We start from the raw sequence: 13,171 nt of genomic DNA on the forward strand, positions 1-13,171 counted from the left end.
AGTTCACACTCTACCAAATGCATGCCCTTAAACAATTGAATTCAATATTGCTTCCAACCTGTGTGTTCTACCCCTGCTTTAGAAAAATTTGCTTTATAATTCACATAAACAAAATATTAGAACAATATTTTATGTCATTTTCAAACTAAGAGAAAGATGGGTTTTCTCTATCCTCCCTTGTTTAATAGAGTGCTTATTACTGAAACAGGTCTCAGAAAAGAAAGACCTTAACAATGAGGTTTTACAATAGGAATTGTTAGTTGCATTTATATCTAAATCTGTTAAGTAGATTGCCTTGATTTAATTTTTTCACAAATAAAACTTTATCTTTAAAAGTTTTTTTTTTTTAATCTGTAAGCAAGATTAAGCAAAATCACTACTTTGAGAGTTGTGTAAAAATTTAGGGAGCGTCTTGTCCAAGACACTGAAGTTCACGAGTAAAAAATTAAGAACTAAGGATATCAACTGACTTTACCAGGTCAGAGAGTGAAATCATGACTGAGACAGCACCAAAAATCACATAAGCCCCATAGAATATTGTCTGAATTGTACAAATCAAATATTTGAAAACCTACACAAACACACATAATGACCTTAAAATTTCAATTCAATTATTGTCTTAAATCTGTAAATATTTATTAATTCAGGAACCATAAATAATATTAGATGATTTTTTTAATCTAGTGAATTTCCTCAGGTTTTTCCCAGCCAGAGTGTTATACACGTAGTCTGGAATATATCTTAGACCCATAAATTTCAGCCTGCCATACCAAAAATAGCAGAGCCCTCAGAAAGATTTATAGTACACAAAAGAAGTAGCACATAAAATAGAAAAACAGCATTGAAGTTACTGAATGCTGATTAACTATTGCCCTCAACTCCAAGTATTTTTCAATCCAGTTAACACACATTTTTGAAATTTTAAATAGAAGTTAGGTACTACAAGCCATAAAAATAGATAACAACTATAAAATAAAGAAAAACAGCTTTGAACATGGAAATTTTGTTTGTTTTTATTTACTCTTAATGAGGTTCCCTTTCATTTTTCTTTTTGTGTACAGGTATCTCTTTTTACTAATACTTTTAACATAGGATTCCTGGAAGTTTTTATTGGTGTATGTTTATGGAATTAGTGCAACCATTTAAACTTTCTAAAATTCTCCTTCATAGTGATTTAAATACTACAAGCATATTATACTTTATATAAGAATGAGCTTCCTCTTTACCCATATCTTATAAAATAATCCTTACATACTTCTGGGATATATATATATATATATATATATATATATGTATGTATGTATTAAGTGTTCACCATATAATTATTGGTTAAAAATAAATTACTGATTTCAGAATAAAATCATTACCATCATATTTCTGAGTAAAATTCTGTCTAGAGTGATCTAAAATTTCCAAAAGAAAATTAAAATTTCATTTGTTCTTTCTCTGTTAAATATTAAACAAATTTGCCTTGCAAAGTACTTTTCTGGATATTTCTACCTACTACAGAATATAACTAGAGAAGTTTTTTATACTGATCCTATGGGTACTGAGAAATTTATATTCGCATTTATGAAAACAATTTGATATTTTCAAGAATTGCTATTTATTGACAATATGTAGTGATACATGTGAGTTGTATTTTTATATACAGATTCTTTCAAATGGATTTTTAATTCAATTAGCTAATTTAAAGGAAATTAGTTATGACAAATAAGATAATGTTCAAGTTGTTGAAATTTGCAGATAATTGTTTCCACTTGTAGAAAATTCTCTAAATTTGGATGGGTGTTTTAAGTTTAATTCTAATTTCACTTTGTTCTTTATCCAGAAAATCACTTCCCTATCACCTGTGGAATTCCGTTATAAATGGCATGGTTTTCTTTTTCTTTTCAGGGAAGAGTCCAAGAGAGAATTCGCTTCACAATGACTCTACTCTGCCCTGTGATTACTAGGCAATGATCCTCCGAGGAAGGCTTTAGAAAATGTATTGGTACTAGAACCAAGAACTGGTGGATTTTGAAGAAGTTATTGCTATGTCAAATTCTATTTTAAGGTGGTTATTATAAGTATAATTTATTTTAAAACAAAAGAAAGCTATTTTTGATGTTACCAGCGAAAGGTTCAGTTTCTGACGCCGCCTTGCACTGTTCATTTCTCTTGGCCTTACCAGTATGTGTGTGGGGGCGGGGGAAGGCGGTTGTCGTTGTTTCCTTCCCAGTTAACAACAAAAATAATATCAGATCTTGGGCTAAGGATCTGACCAAACGGAAAGCGTGATATAAATAAGATAAATCCAGCTTTATGAAGCAATGACCCCCCCCTTGCTCGATTGAGATGATTAAGCCCCTCATTCTTAAATCTGCAGGGAAATTGTAGCAAAGCGATTCCCACATGAACAAACATTGGCATTTCCACCAAGAATCCCCCAAACCAAGTAGCAAGCGCGGAGCTCATACCTACAAGAGTGGACCCCAAGGGGCAGATCTAGAGGGAGGAGGGTGAGAAGTTAGTAACGATGCTTTGAGAAACCGAATCGCTGTTTCTCATTGCATTTCTCCTTTTCCTTTCCTGCTCCTCCCTCCCAAAAGAAAAAAATACATATCCACTGCCGCCTAAGTAGCTTGCGCTTTCTTTGCATCATTTAGTGCCTGATAATTAATGATGCCCGCGCGGGTCGCCTGTGGCCTGGGCTCAGGTTGGAGCCGCCGGCAGCCCCTGACGTCAGCGGGCCGCGCTGCCTGCGTCAGGTCCAGAGCAGCCCCCGGGTGGCCTGGACTAGAGCTGCAGGGGATGCAGGGGGAGAGGCCCGGGCAGGGCCTTAGGAAACCTCAGAAGGGGCGAAAGGAACTCCCCTCGGCCCGTCAGAAACTCCCGTAGCGGTTAGAATGGCAGCGTTTGTGGCTCGGGGAACTCTTGGCCACCCCAGACTGAGACCAGATCTGGAGGCCCAAACCCGGTATAGGCTCCTGCGGCTACACCAAGCTGGGGATTCTGGAAAAAGAGGCCAGAGAGAAACGCAGGGCAAGTTTGTAAACAGCGAGCGTTTCCTTTATTCCACTCTTACGTGGGTCAAAGTAATATTGTTTTCCACAGACTCCAAAAATGTGGACCTTAAAAGATAAATAGACCCATCGTTTCTGCCTCACTTTGACAGGACTTGGAAGTTGGTACTCCCGTGGAGTTTCTCGTCTGTGCGCTGAGCGCTAGAGATCAAAACCTGGGGGAGGAGGATGCTAGGAACCACCACTGAGGGAAAATGAACTGGACCTCGCAGTTAACTAGCCACAATCTTTGCTCTCTCCTTGCTCTCCTGCCTGCCTGCAACCTTTCCTTCCTTTCCCACTCTTCTCCTCACCTTTAGACCACATTGTGCTACTCTCCCACGCTGAGTTCTCAAGTTTGTGGAAGGGCTTGATTTGCCAAAGGGGGTCCTGGCCTCGATGGTCCAGAAAAGTGTGTTCAATCCCCGCAGTTGCCCATGTACTAAGGGTCGGGGCACTCGAGTTTGGGGAGCCATCAGCCGGTGCTGCGGATCCAGTCTACAAAACTCGGTCTGGAACAAACCTTATAGCTCTCGTGGGCCCTATCCTACCTGGATTTCTTCAACTTAGGCTTTTGGAGAATGATTTCTCTTCCGAGAATCCCTAAAGTATCTTTTTTTCATGATAGTAGTTGCCCTTCTCGTTTAGTTTTCCATCTTTTCATCTACACCGGAGGCCGGAGGGAGTGGACGGTGAGACTCCCTGAGTAAAGATTTGAGGACAAAGCTGTTTTTTGTACTTTTTTCCCTGGAATAAATTCGGGTCCCAGGAGCTGCCCTCTGCGCGGCCCGAGAAAAACCGGCAGCGGAAGACAACACTCAGGTGCGGAAAACAACCACTGCCATTGCTGCTGCCATCCTCTCCCCAGGACAGCAGCTGAAGGCAGTCAGCCATTGGAGTGCTGCAGGGCTGGAGAAAGAACATGATTTCGCGTCGCCCTTTCGCTTCCACCCAGAGAGTGTCTGGGAACTCAGGCAGGAGCGAATTTCTCCCCCTCTCCAATTGAGAGCAGTTAGCCGGCTCTGTTATTAGTGGACAGACAAAAAAAGCAATTTCTAGGGGTACGTTTTAAAAACTTAGAACTTTAATGACAACTTAAATAAAGGAACACCTTTCCCCCAAGTCAATAAATACTGGGGGAACCGCCTAACTCTCTTAGCAAGTGGCCTCCTAGTCCTGGCTGCAGCAACGTCTCCAACTCCAGCCTCATCTGTGAGGCCCAGGTTCAGCCGCGGCGCTGCACGCCGGCGACTTTGTAGCCAGCCTGCCTTCCCTTTCTGGGCTCCAAAGTCTGGGGATAAGCTGAACCAAATTAAATCGAGATGCTTCAACTTTTAAAAGCCTTTAAAAACCTGTAATTAACCCCTCCCCATATACCCCACTGACTGGCGGCTATAAATTGTAACACTCTAGTATCTTTAGCTAGTAAAAAGAAAAAAATACATATGAATAGCAAAAAAAAAAAAAAAAATGCCATAACAGTAACACTGCCTTCACAGCCTTGACTGGTGCTGGGATTTCTCAGAACGTAACTCATTTAAAAAAGATGGTTAGTCTTGTTTATAAGCCTTGCCTCGAAGTGGCAGGCCGCTTGAAGGATTCAGAAATCATTCAAAGAAGGCTTTTTGTTTTTTTGTTTGTTTCCTGTTGTCTTTTTTTTTAGGAAGTGCCTTTTACCGGATGTCCTTCGCTGCCCTTTTCAGGCAGCTATCCGCCCGCCTGACACTTGATTAAGCCTCAGGACCTAGAAAGATCATTTCCTCGAACACTAATTTGAGCGAAATCTGGATTCAGAATGTAGGTCTACACGCCCAGCTCGAACGTCTAATGTATCAAATCCTCGTTAGCGAACGGCCGGCTCCGTGGCCGTGTCAGCCAAAGGTCAGCCCCGTGCAACAGGACAGCGTGGTTCAAAAGCCATCTTCCACCGCCCTGCCTCCCCCACCCAAATCCATCTTTCACATTTCAACAATGCAGCACACGAAGCTCCAAATAGAAGTGCTAAGGTTGTTTTTCTTTTTTTCTTCTTTCTTCACATTAGTGACATGTAAACGGCGTGTCCCAAGGCAATTGGTGAGAAATTAAGTTTATTTTTTTCCAGGGTAAAGACAGCGGAATTCGTGGACAAAATAATTGTTGAAATGTCCTTAAGAGGCCCGTATATTTAAGAATTGGTTACTCTTAGAAATCTTAGCTTAAAATAATAATAATAATAATAATTTCACAGCATTCAAATGGAAACCATGAGTAAACTTTGTTGGAGACCTTCGTGATTAGAAACTGTTTAGGCGAAGGGGCAATTCCCCTCCTCTGCTGCCCCACTCCCCTTTCACAGACCATCAGAAAGCTTATTCTGAAAAGATAGCTTTGGTGTCCACAGGGCCAGGAGGATACAGGAGAGCGGGGCTGGACCCTTTTCACTCTCGCCTCACTGGGGAGCCCCGGGACATTTCCGACTATCCTGGAGTCCTCGGCATTCTGACACCCCAGCGGCAGAGGCCAAATTGGCGCGGCTGCTCCCAATCCGCCCAACTTTTCGGCGCGCGCCTCAGGTCACGCGCGCGCACGCAGTCTCGGGCCGCGTCCACTGGGAAGGTGGCGGGGCGGGGTAGGGGAAGAACGCGACTTACCAGGTCTGGGGTCTAGATTTCGGGCAAGGTTGGCAGCTGAGAGAGACCGGGCAGATAGTCCTACAGAAGACGGGCAACTGGGGCAGGGATAAGTCACGAATGGGGAAGGAGGGAAAACGCCTGTGCGGTTTGGGGTCTCCCTTCCCTTATCCCCTGCCGGTGCTCCCTGCTGCCGCTTCCACAGACTAAGCTCGGCCTGGCCAGTGTAGGACCCAGAGCCCGCTTCATCGCCATCCAGCCTGAGCTGCGGACCTCGGGGACGCCTGGGGGCGGGGGAGGGGCGTCCCCACTCTCCAGCGGAGGAGAGGGTAACCGCACTGCCGGCGCAGAAGCTGGTGGCCAAGCTGATTAGCCGGACAGGCCCGCGGCGCCAGGCCGCTGGCTTGCAGACCCCGGCCGGCTCCCGCCTCCGCCCCTCCCTTCCTTCAAGTCCCTCGCCAGATGAAAAGGGTTCTTTGGGCCTTGGCCTTTTGGAGAAGACGCGGGAATCCACGCTGGGTTTGAGCTTTCTGTTCAGAGGGTGCCCCACACAGTTCTTCATCATTAGCTAGGAGTCTGTAAAGTTTAGATCGCCCTCCCCCATATTCAAACACAAAGGGACCCAAGTCGCGAAGGGGTTTCTTCTAGGGTGGCCCCTGTGGCGAAGTTTGATGGAATGAGGGGTTCTGCGCCCCTTGACCAGACGTTGGGCCCTCTGGCCTCTGGGCCTCAGACTGGAAAACTCGAATTCTTGTGCCCTGGCCACTTTCCTCCCAGTCACCTGTAGTTGGGGGGAGGAGAGGTGAGTGTCTTCTGCCAGGCCTCTGTGAGCCCAGCGCTCAGCGGCGGTGGGCGAGGGGTGGTGAGACAGGGAAAGAGGCCCACAGCAAATGCTCTTTGGCCATCCTCCCGTTATTGAGTTCTGTGACTTGGAAGTCGGATAGAAAGAAAGGCGTTGTCCTGGCAGGAACGTTTCCAAAACCCCTCTCCCAGCGTCCTCATGTTCAAAGCTGAAGGCTTGGAGAGTGGTGGTTGTCAGGTAAATGATCCTATGGCCCCCGTATTCCAGAACTGGCACGAGTGAATCTGGCTCTGGGTTAGACTGCAGTGTGAACTGAGCAGTGACCCAAGATCTCTCCTGTTGGCAGTGGGGGAAGTTAGAAGTAGGCTCCACGAAATGAGTCTACCTGTTCAGTTGAAAGTAAAATCTAGAGGTGTGGAACATGTCAACAGCCATTTATGACGTCATGGACCCAGGATTCTTACTAAAACACTCAAAGACATAACTCTTTGGATGGTCAGAAAATAGAGTGTCCAGGGATCCTCCACAGCCCCTCCCCTTTGTTTACAAGTGTCAGCCACTCCACCAGGCATGTACTCACTCTGGAAATGTCAGTACAATGGCCACAAAATAACGCCCAATGTACAGAACCCCAAGAACGTCATCAGGAAAGGAAAGCAATAATCCAGCGCCTGAGCCCCAGTTTCTCTCACCAAACTTTACACTTTCCAGTCTCTAGGCCAGGGCATTCCTTCCACCAATCACCACGATTGCACCACCCAAGCATATTTGAGCTTAACAGGACTATCGCACCTCACAGACATGCGAGCTGACTACAATTATTTGGAAAGGGTCAGGTGAAAACCCTAGAGCAGTAGTTCAACCTAATGGCTCCTAGTCTCTCAAATGGGGCGGTGGGAGGCTGGGGCAGAGTCAGAAAGCAAGAGAAACTAGGAAAGGGGAGTGAGAAAGAGTGAGGATGAGACAAAGACAAGCAGACGCACAGACTGGGATCTGGGCAAAGGAAGAACCAGTAGGCTCTAGGAAAACACCCATTGGTCCCACCCTGCTACCTCTGGGCTGGGCTCTGTTTAGGGGGTCTGATCAGTCCAGAGAACGTCTGAGGATGTAAGGGATATGAAAACAGCCAGGGTGACAGCTCCCAGCTTAGGAGGGGATAGGAGGAGAAAGAGGAGGGATCATCAGTGGACACGGTGTAAACCAGGAGCCCAGCCACCTGGAGCACAGGCTTGTGGCCCACTGGGGGCTTGCACACCCCGCAGTCCCCGGCCCCTGGCCCCTGGCGAAGAGGAGACTCTGCCCGACCCACTTGGCTAGCCGTTCCAATGGCTGTGGCCGCAGGTTGCTCGAGCCTCTGGTGTCTGCCCAGCATTGTGAACTCTCTTAAACCAGCGCGGTTTGAAAACAAACACGTGCAGCTTCCCGGCCACACTATTTTGGGAGCCAGGCCAGCCACGTTCACAGGCCGGAGCCTTTGCGCGGTTTCCTCCTCAGCCCTTGAGGGCGGGGGCACGTTATGCATATTCATGAGCACGTGGAACCGCGGGCCATGGGGCGCGCATGCGCACTGCTCGCCCAGCCTGTCTCGGCGATTTGGAAAGCGCCCCGCGGGGCTGCGGGGTGCAGCAGAGCGCTTCTCACACGCTGCCGGCTGAGCCTTCTGTGGAGGTGCTGTGTGGAATATTTCACCCCCTACACCTACCCCAGAAATCTGTGTTTCCATACTTTCAAGAAATTCTCCAAGGCAAAAATTTCCTTTTACGCACACTTCACCCCACCCCTAATCTTTCTCCACAACTTTCAGTTTTCTTTGCCAGAAGCTAGGATTTTCCTGGATGGACAGAAAAATTGAAAAAAAAAAATCACAATGTGTGCTTCTTTCACCGTTTACGTCCCTGTTTTCTGTAGCTTAACGGGAATTGTAACACAAAAGACAGGTGTAAAATAACAAATTTTTAAAAAATGTTTACGTTTGCTAAGGTCGGACGCCTTTGAAAGTGTGGTTTTGGTGGTGGTTATTGTTTTTAAAGATGTAATCCCAATATGTTTATACCCATGCTCGATAGTTGATTCTTGTGTATGCTGTAGGTGAAAATACCACCGTAACTTTCACAACCGTGGATTCTCCTCCATGTGCTTGCACAGATACCCTACAACCATCAGAGGCAGCCAAAATACTGTGGAGAGTTGATAGTCGTCTCTGGCGACTTCACCGCCAAATGCCATTTCCATACTACACAGCTAAATCTGAATTCTTAGTCTTGAAAAACTCACCTTTAGTATGGCATCAATTGGAAATTTGATACTGTTTTCGCTCCTCAGTCTAAAGTGGAAATCAATCTTAGGAACTGATGACAGATTTTAGTTTGCACAGTAAAAGTAACCCCTGATTTGGCCTGTTGTGTTTTCTCATGCTGAGGGAGAGATTCTGGAGCAAACCAGCCTTGCATAGATTTAAGGTGAACATTATTCATATGTTGTTCCTGTTATACCATGGCATCTGCAATAAACTTTGAGAAAAAGGCTTGAAGCATGTGACATAAGAAGGGAGCATTTTTCTTATTTCTTGCCCCACACTATTGTACACCATTTGAAAAAAATAGATTGCCATATGATTACCCCATAAAAAACTTACTTTCTATATCTAACCACTTCAAACGGGTACTTATTACAGACAATGGTGGGGGTGGTTAAAAAGCTAAAAGAGAGAGCCCCACGGGTAATGTGAACCTTCAGTGGTTGAACTGGCACAAAGGGGATGAATCTTTCCATTGCCACCCTATTTTCAAGAATTCTAAAACCAAAAGGAGTGATATCAACTGTGACCATCTTTATGAAAACAACACTTTTTCCCCCTACCATGAACACATAATTCTAAGAACTACACCTAATGCTAGGAGGAGGCAAAAACTCTGTACCTGGAGAAGAGGAGATAAATTTGCAATTAGTATTTTAAGTTAGAAAGGGAAAGAAATGTAACCTGGGACTGTGTAAGATCTGATGTCTTCATATATAGTCCACAAACAATCAAAGGCACAAGCTCAGTGCCTTTATTTTGAGTGTGCCAGACTTCATACAAATAACTCTTCAAAATATCTTAAACTGAATCAGCTCTTTAAGGTCCAGGACCTTCTCCAAGTCATTTCCTGAAAAGCATTATGCTCAGGTACCAACTACACCAGCATTGACTCATAAGGGATCCCAGACACTAATTAAATGTTGGCTTCAGAGAAGGAACTTCTGGAAGGTTTGGTGGCTGAGTGAGGTATTTGTGGGGTACAGTCTTGTTTCCAGCCCTTTAAAAGTTCTGAGAAAACTTCACAATCAACAAATAAAAATATCTAAATGCCAGGCCCATCAGCAAAGAAGGTTAGAGCTATTTTCATTGTCAGCTAAAGGCAAACACACACACACACACACATACACAAACACACACCATAAGCAGATGGGGCAATTGAAAGGTTATATCTTTCTTTTGGAGGTGGTTTGCTTCTTAAAGGTTAACGTGAATGCTTGACTTTAAAAAATCAAAATCATCAGCTGCAAATGCTTAAAGCAGTTGGGGGTAGCTTTTGAAGAAGAAAACAAAGGATCTGAAATGTTTGAAAATTACTTAGTCCCCATATAAATGGTGCTTGTATATTTATATGCTTTCTCTATAAATGTACACACACGTACCACAACTCATTTCTCTTCATTTCTCAAATATGATTGCTTGTACTCAGGCATTTTCTGTTGATAAAACATAACTGTTTAATAACTTGTTAGCTGTTCTAACCATTTGATGATAGCATCCAGAATACAATGCAGTTGCAATATGAACCAGGAGGGCCTTGGAGCCTAAGTCAAAATCTACAGCTACACACAGAAACCAGCCATTTGCAGCATCTTCTGCTCCTGCTAAATAGAGTCTAGCAATGTATTTCGCTGTTCACATTCATGTATTTCAAAACCTAATAGCCCATGAAGAAAAGTATGAAGAATACATCTCAAGAAGCAGACATTAAAGGTACCAGCAAAATAATAGACTACGTTTAAGTTTGAAGCATTATTTTGGGCAAACTACATCATTAATGACTTTTTCTTTGTGGTGGGTATTGGAAGAGAAAATTCAGAGATGGGCTGGTTTAAATGTTGGTTTCCATTACAAAAGTTACTTTTCTGTGAGTGAGATAATTCACAAATATACACACACAGTACTCCTGAAATGGTTTTGAAAAATTATTTGGCTTTCAAAGTCTAAATAAATATTTGAAGTATGAAGTAATTCTGCAGTAAACATTTACCCCTAAAATTTATCTTTAAAATATCCTACCTAAATCATATGTCCTAGTGTGATATTTAATTATTACACTATGCTATTAAAGCAATAGAAGCATCAGGTACATAACAAGACTTATAATTCCAAATTTGCAGTAAATTGGAGGAATGGTAAAAGCAAAGATCTTCTCATCATTTACTATCTTCTTAAAGACATTAGCAAAATTACAAAAGTACCATTATTATTACAAGTGTGATTATCATACTGGTATCAGGTTATATCAGGTTCCCAGACAATCTGATCTCAAGGATTATTAATTCAGGTGTTATCTTGCCTAGAGAGACGAGCTATCTTTACTCCTCTTTCTATTTTTAGTTATTGGACCCAATGTCTGGAGTCACTTCAAATAGTACTCTTGTTAATAAATTTCAAACCTCTAAAGCCAGTTGGGGCCAGCTTTTGGTTCATAACTTTTTGGAGCTAGCAGCAATTCCTGCTTCAACTTCCTTAAATCTCTCCAAACATTGCAAGGTGGCGCTCTTTTCACTAAAGGTCAATATTAGTGTTATAATCAGAATACCATTTTTTAAAAAGTTGAACACCACTATCTCCAGTTTTTGATGTGCTACAGGAAGTGCAGCAAATCTCTTCCTCAGCCAAGAAGATTTGTTGACTAAAAGTGGCAAATACAAATAGCAAGAGATGAAAGGACAAGTCAACAAAGGATGTTTAAAGAGAATTTAACATTTTTATTCTGTAATTGGCCAAATTTCACTCTAAAATAGATGTATCTTAAGAAGTTTTCATACTTTGTGGGGTTTCCCCTCAGGTTTTCCTTCTCAGAGTCAATATGGCCTGTGGTTTTCTGAACACGCATCGTGTATTAAAGAAGCAGGTCCACTTTTCTCCTTGTCCACAGCTTGGTCAGTTTCTGCCGCGGGCTCTAACACATCCACACCCTCGCAGTTACAGCCAAGGGCCTGATTTGTGATCTCTGGCTACGTTGTCTGCCTAATGGGGCGATCACGCAAGCTACAACCAGAAACAAAGAAGCCTGCGTTCCAACCAGCGCAGCTAACTTCGCGGAAGCAGCATAGCTTGCAAATCTATCAAACTAAACTGCAAGAAAGACAATCTGATTTAGAGAAAAGGCGTTCTGCTACAGTCATTAAGCACAAGTAATTTAGATTTTTTTATATTGTCTCCTCATTTACAAATTTACTGTATCAACTCCAGCCAATGGAACGAATTTCTTAAGTAAATGAGAAATAAATAAAAGAGATAGAAAGATAATCAAATTACATAAAATAAACCTCTTCCCTAGATGTATTTTTGAGAAAACTAATAATAGTGGCAAAATTATAGGAATAATAACATATAATAGGAAGTAATTAATTTAAATTAGTATCATGTTTGAAGAAATATAAGTGAAGTGCTTTATGGACATTTACTTTTGTACAAAGAAGGAAGGCCTGGAAAAGCATGCACTGACATCCTGAAAATTAGTTATGGCCGTAAATAGTTTAATTGAAGACAGCAATTTAAAATATGATATTGTAAATCTGCAACTCGGTTTCAGCCTGGGGAATTTAATTTGGGGGTAAGCGGAACCTTCCCTGTAAGTTCATTTGAAACGCTGCAGAGCAAGCCCCTGAGCTTCTGACAATTCGCCTACATTAATATTGATGTCGCCTGTGCAATCTATTTCTGTTATTTTTATGGTTGTTATTCTACGTCTGCAAAGGTCATTTAAATTATACTGCGGCCGAAAATTTGTTTCATAAATTTTGATATAAATACTAATTACATCCTCTCAGAGAGCCAGCAGGGTAGCGTTCATTTATCATGTTTATACGACCTGCAATGACAGAAACGGAAGGCTAGGGAGACTGGAGAGCTTTTCCGGAGACCCACTAAGACAGGCAGAAGAGGCAGCAGGTTGCTGGTGGGTAAAGAAGAAATTCCTACCACAATTACTGAGATTTAAGAATCTTTAATAAGGTACGAAAGGTTACCAAACAGTTCTGGAAACTAAAGTGTACATACGAGTTCTTCTAGCCATAAATATTGAAGAGCTGTAACATGGATAAACTGGCCCTTTACATGCGGATAAATATGGAAACTAGGAATTATATACATTATGTGGTTGTATCTTTTGCCAAAAGTAACGGACAGTTATAGTTTATATCTTTTTTAATATCACTTTACATAAACAAATGGAACAGTTTGACACGCAGATCCGGGCTCATACTATACGAATTCTTGACAGGACGTGAAACAACATCTCACTGCACTAAAGTACTTAGACTTTGGGACGAAATGTTTGCACTTCATACAAAAAAAAAAAGCACATTAATACCAATAATATTCTGTTAGGTCGACGTGGAGACTGTAATCGTACAAAGTAATTCACATTTTGGTACACATTTACTAGAACATTCTTGCCATTCAGTAC

This window comes from Propithecus coquereli, unplaced genomic scaffold (genome assembly GCF_000956105.1).
Source record: "Propithecus coquereli isolate 6110/MARCELLA unplaced genomic scaffold, Pcoq_1.0 Scaffold19, whole genome shotgun sequence".
Taxonomy (NCBI): Eukaryota; Metazoa; Chordata; class Mammalia; order Primates; family Indriidae; genus Propithecus; species Propithecus coquereli.